The 12,267-nt window shown below is 44.5% G+C and overlaps 1 long non-coding RNA gene across 1 annotated transcript in view; it reads left to right on the forward strand.

The window, feature by feature from the left end:
* LOC138154204 (uncharacterized) overlaps window positions 1-9,721 on the forward strand; it is a 68,343-nt gene extending 58,622 nt beyond the window's left edge. The window contains exon 3 of the long non-coding RNA XR_011166572.1: window positions 9,002-9,721. This is a non-coding gene — a long non-coding RNA (uncharacterized lncRNA). The remainder of the gene's footprint in view (window positions 1-9,001) is intronic.
* The last annotated feature ends 2,546 nt before the right edge of the window (window positions 9,722-12,267 follow it).

The raw sequence follows: 12,267 nt of genomic DNA on the forward strand, positions 1-12,267 counted from the left end.
GAGAGAGAGAGAGAGAGAGAGAGAGAGAGAGAGAGAGAGAGAGAGAGCTCTTCTCATATGTAGCTTTGTTCCGGACTCAGGTCCCATTAATCACGAATGAATTCAAGGAAGAAAGTTCCCCTTCACTGGCTGCTAGATAAGAGCTTCAACTCTGGGCCCACATCCCTCCTTAAATCATGTTGGGCCGTTGGTGTCTTGCCGGGTTGCAATTACAATCCTTCAGGCCCGACACATAATCATTGGGGTGGTAAGAGGAGAGCACCTGGGTAATGTGCTTAACAGAAATTAACCTGGTTAAGCCCTGACTCTTTTGAAAATGAGAAAGTGTGGATGGTCCCAATCGATTTCCTCCATGGCCCAATTATGCCCGGGCTGGCTTTGGATTTCAGCTAAGTGGGCTGACCCCCCAAAACAGCAATGCTAATCTGATTAACTGAGCTCCTTGATCGGAGAGTTCAAATGATCAGGGGATTTGGTTTTTGTTCTCTGTGGAGCAGACAAGAGCTGTGTACGTATGCCCTGGCCCATGGCATGGACACATATATGCATTTACTTGCACATATGCACACACATGCATACACACATACACCCTACATGTGCATATATTTAAAACCATCCCCAGTCTAGTTCCTCCCTGCTTTGACTGTCGTATTTCCTATCGATCCCCTTCATGCCCTTTCTGATCTTGTCCAAGGTCTTGCTCACATGTTCCACAGCCTAGCTTTAGTCCTTTGCCCGGATGGTTGGCCCTCCCTGTCAGAAATCCACTCCTTCCCTGGCACCTGTCTTGCAGAATCCTTGATTTTCTTTAGAGCCCAGCTTGGGTGCTCCCTCTGACACTGGGCCCTTCCTGATGTTCTCGGTCTCCTTCTCAAACTCATTTGTATCACTGTGTATGTGGACATGTAAACCTCCTCCACACATGTATGTAAGCTTTTTGGGGCAGGACCTGGTTTTCAGCAGCATTCACACAGAACCTTGATGCTCACACGTAACCCACATGCATACTTATGTGCACGCATCTTTGCCCATGCCTCAGATACCTGCCCAAGCATAGCAGTACCTCCGTCAGGTATGCCTCCTCGGGCCTCCCCTTTCCCTTTCCCTTCCAATCCCCCCAGCCATGTAATAGGACAGCGAAAAAGTACCGTGTCCCAAACCAGGGACAATCCCTGTCTGAACCTCGACTCTAACCCTTACAAGCTGGACGGGTGTGGGAGGCCCACCAAGCCTTAGCTTCCCCATTCATAAAATGAGAAGAAAAATCCTAACCATCACTTATACTGAACTTTAAATCTGCAAAGCACTTTCTACATTATCAGTCCCTATGGAACCTCCCAATGATCGGTCCCCTCTGCTCCAAGGAAGGCGCTTGAGTCGAGGGGCGCTACATCCCCCTGCTCCCAGAGCAAACCTTCTCTCTTGTCCAGACTTATGTGCCCTCCTACCCCAAGGCGGAAAAGGCTGGCAGGGCATGCCTTTATGTATACAGAGCCGCACATGACCTCGACCTCCAGAACGAATCCACAGGGCATCCCACGTACTTCTTCATTCTCCTGCCGAAGAGGGTAGTATGCACACTCACACTCATACATACAGTCTCACATTCGCTTCACTGGAAGAGTGAGATGCCTGGGTGTGTTCAAGCACATACACTTGTCCAAGCAAAGATATGCAGTGGCTATGTGCACACACACGCCAACATAAATATACATATATATACACACATATATACATATACCTGTGTACTCTACATACACAAGTATATGCATGTATTTACACATACACATATACCAACACATACATGCAGATGTAGGTATATACATATATGTGTGTGTGCGTTTTCCATTCATTGAAGCCACTTACTGGCTCATCTTTCATAATCTTTTGACATGCCAGATAAATGTGCATGTATGTGCATATAGACACACACACTTTTAAAAATTCAGTTAAATTGTTTTTAATGAACAAAAATCTTTTTTCTCTCTCCCACTCCTCCCCCCATCCCTTGGGGGAAAAATCCTCGGATCCATTATGTATAGTCAAGTGAAAGCCGTTTCTTCCATTGGTCTTGTCCAAAAATGCATGCCCCATTTTGCATCTTGAACCTATCACGCTGGTCAGGAGGTGGGGAGTGTGCTCCATTATCAACCCTCTGAAATCAATACATACTTAAACATAATGTCACACACCTGTCCAGCACAGAAGTAAAATGCCCTTGTACACGCACGCACACACACACACACACACTATGTCCAGGCAGTGATAATCCTGTCCTGTTTATCCCACTCCCATCCCACCCCTGGTGAAGGCATGGATTCCATGAAACCCTCAGCCACTCTCCACCCATCCTCTCTCTCTACCCTCTTGGCCCCCTGACTGATAAATGATGTTGTTTGAAGGTATTCTTGAAATTTCTGATGGAGACAAGTTTCTTAAGTGCTTTTACAGGAGGATTGTACTTTGTAATACTTGTCATAGCTGGGCTAGTAAACTCCAGGCCTTTAAAAGCCGGAACCTCACTCTGTTTCCTGAAGAAGAGGGAATAGGTCATTAACTATGAATTTCAAATGAAGTAGATTTACAGTATATATCACAGAAATCTGCTCACATGGGGTGGGAGGCATGTACCAAGTATTCTAAGGGGCAGGGCAAACCTGGGAGCCTAGTGGGAGACTGACCGGGCCCAGAAACAAGTCCTTGCTGATTTTCTTGGCCGATCTGACTGAAGATGAGGTATTCTGCTCCAGGTCCCTGATGTCAACACATGGGGTTTGCAGCTCAATACTGTACCCAGAGTCAAAGCTGGCAGTTCTGCAGTCCAATAGTATGGAGGCATTCTACACTCCCCAAGGCCACTGGCTAGGGTACCCATCCTGTGGGCATCTAGATGCTGGTGAGATGCAGAGGGGAGGAGAGGGCCTTTTGGAAGAAGGAGCAGAGAGGGTAGAGTGGTAAGGACACTGGGTTTTAATTCAACCCAATTCAATTCAGCCAGCATATGTAGACATATATACAGACACATATAAATATACATATACAATTATAGGGAGTCCTGATATAATTTTTTTTCTACCCTCTGATTTTATAGAAGAGGAAAATGAGACCCTAAGTCGTGACCTGTCCAAAGTCATGTAAGTGCCAGGGATTGAGCTGGGAATCGAACCCAGATCCTCTGACTCCAGAACCAACATTCTTTCTATGGTTATTAAGCCCCTACTATGTGTCAGGCACCATGTTAGGTACTGAGGATAGATGCACACAAAAGAAAAACTCCCTTCTTTCCAGGAGCTCCCATTCTACTGAGTGGTGATAGTGGCAGGGAGACCCACACTTACACGAGACAAAGAACATTTATTAAGCACTTACTATATGTCCAGCACTGTGCTAAGACTGGGGATGCAAAAACAAGCAAAGAAAGAAAGATGAGGCCTGCCCTAGGGGAGCTTACATTTTAGTGGGGAAGGACAACACCCAGAAGGGAAGCTGAAAAGGGGAGTGGAAAACGTATCCACATGGATGCAGAAAAAGTAAAAAAAAAGATTTGATTCCAGGTCATCCCGACTCTGGGGCCGGTGCTGTTACTCACTGAGCCACCTGGCCGCCCCAGCCCAATCCATTTCTAATGTTCCTAATGCCTAGAGAGGCTTTGTGTGTACTATGGTGGATAGAATGCTTAGTTCTGGGTTCAAATCCCACTTCAAATATTTACTCATTGTGTGGCCCTGGGGAAATTACTTAACCCTTCTGGGTCTTAGTTGTTTGTTATAAAACAGGGGTGAGAATAATAGTACGAACTCACAGGGCTGCTTTGAGGCTCAAATGAGTTAACATACACTGAACACTTTGCAGGCCATAAAGTGTTATTTAAATATGAACTAATTTTCATTAGTCAGGAGTAGGATCGGTTTTTGGCCAGGGGCAGATTACCTTGTGTGGTGCCCTAACTTAGTTCCCTACACTGGTCATTGGTTAAAATTAACATCTGTCCACCCATCTAGAAAAAGGGTGGGGAGGGAGGAAGAGAGAGGAGGGAGAAAATCTTGAGCCTGAGCACTAATTATGCTAGGTAGTTTTTACCCCAGGGCAATGGGGCCAAGAACACAGGTGAGAGGTAGGTAGGTATCAAGGAGGCAGGAGAGTCAGGATGTTACTAAATAAACCCCAAATGAAATCTTTTGCAGGGATCTGGCCTGCAGTGAACATTGTGTGAGTGGAAACATCCTCCTAACTCCCAGACAAGGGAAAAATGTGAGAGATAGAACACATCAAAGGAGAGTCTGGAGAGATTCCTCACAGTTGGGGAGAAGACACTTGTTCTCCAAAAGACTGATGGGAATCATCTGTTTTTCAAGTCTGCCTTATCACATAGGGCTTAGGAGCCTCCGCTGCCACTGGGGGCTCTTAGGAACAGGGCTACAAGAGACGTTATGGGTCATTTAGGATCTCGGGTTAGGGCTGAAAGGGACCCCAGAGAGCACTGAGTCCATTTTACAGATGAGGAAACTCAAGATCAGAAAGGTCAACTCGCCACATAGCAGTGGTAAATACTTGTTGACTGGTGCCCCAAATCACACAGGGAACAATTATCAGGACCAGAATTTGAACCTAGGTCTGTGATTCCAAAGGCAGCACTTTCCTCCGTATCATGAATTTGAATTTCACCAAGAAGCAGATAGTGCTGGAGTCTGCTTTGGCCATTAACCCCAGTGCTGGGTGGGGTGATGGATTGGTGCTGATGATATCTACAGGTCTTTTTAATAGTGTTTTTTTAAACAACAGTTTGGGATGAGGAGGAGAGGAGGGGGATTAGAATGTGAGAGATGCCTGCTCCCTGTATCATTCCCTGACTTTCTGTAAGGTGGTCAAGGAACTCTCTGGCTTCTCTGACTCCTAATGCAGAAATACTCTAAAGGTGAGAGTGAAGCTCATAAGGTACTATCAAAGACTTAGCTCCTGTTAAAACAGAATTCTCACAGCAGCACAGCATATGGACCCTGGAAGACTTGGGTTCACATCCCACCTTGATGTTCCCATCTGTAAAATGGGAATAATAATAGCATGCACCTCAAAGGATTGTTGCAAGAATCAAATGAGATAATGTATGGAAAAAATGCTCTGCAAATTGGCATTTGCAAAGCATTACAAAGATAACAATTTATAAATTATTATTATTAAATGGGAACTATTCTTATTATTGATAAATTCCCTTGCTATTCTCCAAGCCCAGATATATTGGATAGTGGAACCTGATGGACAAGACCTGTAGGATAGATTCACAAAACAGGAGAAAGCCCAACAAATCCAAAGGGAAAGCCTTGGAGGGCCTCTCCTCCTACCAATCCTGTCCGATCTCCGTTTCCTTCCTCCATAGACTGTAAGATTCTTTCCAGTGTCTAGAACACCACCAGGGAGACCCTTACTCTCTCTGTTTCTGTGTGCTGACTGGAAGCACCCCAACATGGGAAAGGGTGTGGTGCCTTCCTTGGGGCTATACTCCTCAACTGCTTCTTTCCTACCCCTGCCTTGGTTCAGCTGCCCTGCCTTGTCTGCTATGCTAACACCATGAAAGCTCAGTACACGAGGGCATCTACCCTAGCCATTTTTTTATCATCTTCCTCAACAAATTATTTGTTGAGCCCTTTTATTATAGGACATTCTGTGTGAGGGCACAGCTTACAAAATGTTTTAAGACATGATTACCACCTTTGATCTGTCTAGGTTGTCTTAGACCTTTTTGTCTAGGTAGGAGAGATAGGACATAGACTCAGAGACTGTTATAATTGGAAGGAGGCTTTGGAGGTCAAGTTCAAAGTTTAATTGAAGTTGGCATCTCCAGGAGCAAGCCTCTCATTGTATATGACAGATAAATAATGGTTTAAGACAGCACTGGGTGTAAAGTCCAGAGATATCTGGCTCCCAATCCTAGCTATGACTGATATTAAAGGACATGTTCGCTCAGCTGAGTTAATGTCTTTGGACCCAATGAATTTTCTATAAAATAGGGATAATACACTCTTTTTGGGGTTGTGAAGAAAGAGCAGCCTATTATTGCTGTTTTAGGTTGTGTCGTAAGGAGAGGCAAACTGGTGGATCAGGAAGACCAGAAATCAGGTGATGTGAATTCTCTGTCCCCTAGGAGCTGTGTGACCCTTGGTGAATCCCTGCCTCTTTCTCTATCTTAGATTCATAGCATCATAGTTCTAGGACTGAAAGAGACCACTCATCCTTTTTTACAGAGGAGGAAACTGAGGCCTATAGAGGTTAGATGACTTGTTTAAGGTCACACAGATAGGAAGTAGCAGAATTAGACCTGAACCCAGGTCCCCTGGCTCCTGGTTCATCATTCTTTCTTTGGTATCACACTATCTCCTCATCTGCTAAATGAGCAATTTGGACCAGATAATCTCCAAGGGCCCCTCTTGACTCTAATATTCTGTTCTGAGATCTCTTAACATTCTAAATGAGATCACAAGAGTTCAGAGGAGAGAGGTCATAGAGGGCTGGTGTGTTTGAGAAATGTCTTGTTCCAGCTGAGGGTTCACCTTCAGGGAATGTCCAAGGCTCCCCAGGAGTCAGACTTACCTGGGGGCTATAGGAGCCCTTAGGGACTTGCCACACTGGTGAGTACTGGCAGACTCACCACCTACTAGAGTTCAGATCTGGGCTAGAAGTTGCTGTTAGAAGGAAAATTTGGTTATAATTCACTTCCTTCTCCGTGAGGTCTCTTCAGAGTCCCAGGAATGTGTAATGAGATCAGGACTTCCAGCATCTACCCCCCTGAGGGCCTTTGGCAGTCACTGGGCCTGCTGAGAGCCAAGTTAGGCAGGAAGTCAGGGCCTGGGTCTCAGATCCTTTGGATGGGAGGGAACTTCATTCATCATGTCTCTTGCTGGCATGTGGCTGGCTCAGATGTGGCAGCCACTGGTGCCCTGGGGGCCCTAGATCTCAGCCGTAGGCCTTGCCTCCCAGCATCTCCCAGCACAGGACAGGCTAGCCTTGCCTTACAGACCTTGGGCTGGCCAGCTCCTCAGTGTACTCCCTTCCTGCTCAGGCCTCCATGAACCCTGGCACTTCTCACTCCTTCAGTGGGTCCCCCCTACTGTCTGCTCTGGCTCAGGAGAAATCTCTAGGTTTTTACAGCTGCCCCAAGGAGTGAAAAGAAAATGTGGGATTGGGAATGGGAACACCTGGGTTCCTTTCTTGGTTGGTCTCTGATTACTTCCTAGCAAGCAATTTAACTCCTCTGAGTCAGTTGGTCAACAAGCTAAGGATTTACTATGTGCCATGAACTGTGCTAAGCTCTGGGGAGACAGCAGTATAGTGGTAAGAGCTCAGGACTTGGGAGTCAGGAAAACCTGATCTGGGATTCTGCCACAGACATTGCCTAGTCTCCACGGGCTCCTGCCTCAGGAAAGAAGGAAGAAAGGAAAGGGAAGGAAAACAGGAAGGAAGGAAAGAAAGAAGAAAGAAGAAAGGAGGAAGGAAGGAAGGAAGGAAGGAAGGAAGGAAGGAAGGAAGGAAGGAAGGAAAGAAGGGAGGGAGGGAGGGAGAGGGGGACAGGAGGAGAGAGGGAGGGAGGAAAGATAGAAAGAAAAAAAGAAGAAAGGAAAGAAGAAAATTTTTTTAAGTTCTTACTCTGTGCCAGGCACTCTGCTGGGACTAGAAATACAAGCCAAAAAAAAGAGAGTCTCTGCCCTCAAGGAGCTTACATTTGAATAGAGGAAGACATATATGAAAGAGAGCTGGAAAGAGGGGAGGGGGAGGGGATGAAGGTCCTCAGGACTGAGGAATGGCTTTGAAGTCCACAACAGTCAGGAATAGGGGTTTGGCAGGGATTGAGGCCAGCTGGCCTGGGCTCCTCCACAAAGTGGAGACTCCAGGCCGAGCTCCCCAGTGGGTGAAGGTGGGGCAGGTCTTTTAGAGAGATGTACCAGGGGAAGCGGGCCACAAATAGTGGGGTGAGGGACTGTGCTAGGGCAAGAAGATTCCAGGAAGCGAGGAAGGTTCCAGGATGCAAAAGTTGGTGCTATTCAGTAGTGTCCAACTTTCTGTGACTTCATTTGGGGTTTCTTGGCAGAGACACTGGAGTGGTTTGCCATTTCCTTCTCCAGCTCTTTTTACAGATGAAGAAACTGAGGCAGAGTGAAGTGACTTGCCCAGGGTCACACAGCTAGTGAGTGTCTGAGGCCAGATTTGAACTCAAGGAGCTGAATCTTCCTGACTCCAGGCCTAGTTCTCTATCTATTGCACCACCAACCTTTCATTTCTAAATCTATCCCCCCAAATTCCTTGCCCAAAGTGACACAAGAAATTAGTAGTAGGGGTAAAATTTGAACTCAAGTCTTCTGACTCCAGATTTTATAGTCTTTTTATTATACCCCTTGCTTTAAGGTACATGAAACTTTAAGATCTACAAAGAGCTAACCTGATGAATTAGGTATTGCAAATAATACAAATAATATTATCTCTAATTTATAGGTTAGGATTTGAGGCTCATAGGTTAAGTGACTAGAACAAGGTCTCTCCTGACTCTATATCACCCTTTTCCATAAACCTGGGAAAGAGAGGAAAGGGGAGTAAGCATTTATTAAGCACCTACTATGTTCCAGGCAGTGTGCTAAGTACTTTCCAAATGCTATTTCATTTGACCCTCACAACAGCCCTGGGAAGGAAGGGCTATTATTATCTCCATTTTACAAATGAGGAAACTGAGGCAGGCAGTTAAACTGAAGTGACCTGCCCAGGGTCACACAGCTACTAAGTGTCTGAGGCTGGATTTGAATCCAGATCTTCTGCCTCCAGGCCTAGTGCTCTATCCACTGTGCCACCATCTGCCTCTGGAGGCACCCCAGTAAATCTACTTGCCCTGAACCTCTCCTGTCATTAAGCCCTCCATTGGGCTGAGACCTCTACATTGCTTTATATCAGAAGAATGAGAGTTGTTATTACTGTTGTTGTTCATTATCACTATAATCATCTCACTATACTGACCCCACAGAGTGCCACCCAGTGATGGACTTAAATTCTGACATCAGCAGTGATCATGACTATGGACTCCACAGACCGCCTTTTCGTCACCAGTCAGCAATGGATTTAATGACTGATCCTTTAGAATGCCTTGTGATGCCCGATATAGCTTCTGACCTCTCAACCTGCTCCTCAGAGATGGATATAATCACTGATATCTCCAGCCCTAGTTCTTCAATGGATTTAACTGCCACTCTTTCATCATCCTCATCTGCCATGGATATAACCACAGAACCCATGGCCAATCACTCCACCATACTGATACCCACTGACTCCAAGTCCTCTGGGATGATTACAGATCGAGCCACTGACTCCACAGCACATCATGTAACATGTGGTATGACCCAGGTCACAACTCAGTACTCAACCATGGATGTTAATGAGGTCATGGTCCATTGCTCAGCCATGGATGTAACAAGCAGCACCCAACCTACAGATGAATTAGAGAAGAGGTTTGCTATGGGGGTAGACTGGGGTGGGTAGGAATTTGGCATTGGTGTTAGTGCCTTTGCTCATCTCTGTCTGTTTTGCATCTTCTTTTAAAAATTATTAATTTTTAATATTAATATATAAAATTTTGAGTTCTGAATTCTCTTCCTTCCTCCAACCCCTCCCCCATTGTGAAGGCAAGAAATGTTATATCAATCATACATGTGAAATCATGCAAAGTATATTTCTATATAAGCCATGTCTTCCCCCCCCCCAAAAAAAAGCAAGAAAAATAAAGTGAAAAAAATATGCTTTAATCTGCATTCAGACTCCATCAGTTTTCTTTCTCTGGAGGTGGATAGCATTTTTCATCATGTCCTTAGGAATTGTCTTGAAATATTGTATTGCATAGAATAGCTGAGTCATTCACAGTTGATCATTATTACAATATTGCTGATACTATGTAGAATGATCTCTTGGTTCTGCTCATTTCACTTTGTTAATGTAAGTCTTCCTAGGTTTTTCTGAAACTATTCTGCTTATCACTTTTTATAGCACAATAGTATTTCACCACAGTCAAATGCTACAATTTGTTCAACTATTCCCCAGTGGTTACCTTCTTGTTTCCAGTTCTTTGCCACCACAAAAAGAGCTGCTACAAATACTTTTGTACTTATAGGTCATTTTCCTTTGCTCTCTTTGGGGTACAGATCTGGTAGTGATATTGCTGGATCAAAGGGTATGCCCAGTTTTATAACCCTTTTGCACATAGTTCCAAATTGTTCCATAGAATGATTGAACTACTTCACAGTTCCACTAACAATGTATTAGTATACTGTTTTACCATAGCCTCTCTAGCATGTCATTTTCCTTTTTTGTCATGTTAGCCAATCTGATAGGCTTAAGGTGGTACCTCAGAATTGCTTTAATTTGCATTTCTCAAATCAATAGTAGATTTAGAGCACTTCTTCATAGCTTTCATTTCTTCTGAAAACTGGCTGTTCATATCCTTTGGCCATTTATCAATTGGTGAATGATGTCTATTCATATAAATTTAACTCAGTTCTCTACATATCTGAGAAATAAGGCCTTTTTCAGAGAAGCTTGCTGCAAAATGTTTTCCCCATTTTCCTGCTTTCCTTTTAATCTTGGTTACATTGATTTTTTTTGTGCAAAACCTTTTAAATTTAACGTAATCAAAATTATCCATTTTACATACTATGACCATCTCTATTTCTTATTTGGTCAGAAACTCTTCCCCTATTCATTGATCTGACAGGTAAAAATTTCCATGCTCCCCTAATTCACTTATGATATCACCCTTAATGTCTAAATCATGCACCCATTTTGACCTTTTCTTAGTATATGGTCTGAGATATTAGTCTATACCTGGTTTCTGCCAACCTTGTTTTGCATCTTCTTCAGATCTCCTCTGAACTCTCAGGCTCCAACCCAGGATTTTCCTCCTTCTCAAGGCACTCCTTAACTCAGGGCTCCAACTATCAGACCACATTACCCCTCAGCACACCAGGAGGATGACGATTGACCTTGCCTCCTCTACTGTGTCTTTCTTGCTATGGAAAAAATATGATGCTTTGTTGAGGGTCCTGAAGTTACTATCTGATGCTAGACATGACTAGATGAGTGCTGCTCCCATGGCAACCCTCCCTCCCACCACCCCTACTTCCAGTTTACAATGACTTAAGCCGTGAACAGGTGAAATTAGTGGAGGTCCAAAGACTCTGTACTCCCAACAATAAGCACTTATTAAGTGCCTACTGTGTGCCAAGCATTGTGCTAAGCACTGAGAATACAAGGAAAGGTAAAAAACAGACCTTGCTCTCAAGCAGCTCACAATATAATTGGGGATAAGGGGAGGGTGGATGGAGACAACTATGTACAAACAAACTATATACTGTATAGAATAAATTGGAGACAGTCTCCAAGGGAAGGCACTAGCATTAAAGGGGATCACGAAAGGCTTCTTGTAAAAAGAGGGATTTGGACTGAGATATCACATTCCCAATATTACTGGGAGGTAGATGGTGTCAGTCTTATTGATTCCATTTTGCAGATGAGTAAACTGAGACTTAGGTTAAATGATTGACCCATTGTTATACAGTTAATGTTGGAGGTTTTGAACTTGGGTCTTCTGACTCAGAATATAGTTCTCTTTTCCCTACACCATGCCTTCACTCAGAAAACAGGCTTCACCCCCTGGGTGTTCAATGGCACCCCCAAGGAAGTCACAAAAACTCTTACAGTAGAGTAGGATTAGGGCCTTGGCATTCCCAATGTCCATTCCAATTTAACTAAGGGTTTTCCTGTATGCTTTAGCTTAGAGTTCCCAAATCATGTTTTCTTGCTAGAAAATCTCAATGGCCTGTCTAATCCCCAGCAGCATTGTATGGTTAAGGTTTGCCTTTTGTATACAACTAATTATCACCTGTTCCTGCCTGGGTGCTCTGGCTTGGTGTCCACCTGCCTTGTTCTGGCAGGCTTTTCCCTTCCTCTCCTCTACTCAGATACCAAAGGCATGGTCAACCCTTTTCCCTGACTGACAGAGGTCTGGAGTGAGACATCTAATTATAGGGATTCCAGTGACTTCCCATCCTCTCTTGGGGGCTGGGGGCCACTGACCTTGGGCCTTGAGGTAACTATCTCCCTGCTGAATGGTAGCTACCCCTTCCCCAAATAGTCTCTTGTCTGTCATGAATCTTTTACCTTGTACTTACTACACTGTCCATAAAATGTTATTTTGCCCATGTCGGTGTGTGTGTGTGTGTGTGTGTTACATTTGTAAAATGG

Source organism: Petaurus breviceps, unplaced genomic scaffold (genome assembly GCF_028583685.1).
Source record: "Petaurus breviceps papuanus isolate PSGF00001 unplaced genomic scaffold, PetGlider_PUasm1.0 91041, whole genome shotgun sequence".
NCBI classification, from domain to species: Eukaryota; Metazoa; Chordata; class Mammalia; order Diprotodontia; family Petauridae; genus Petaurus; species Petaurus breviceps.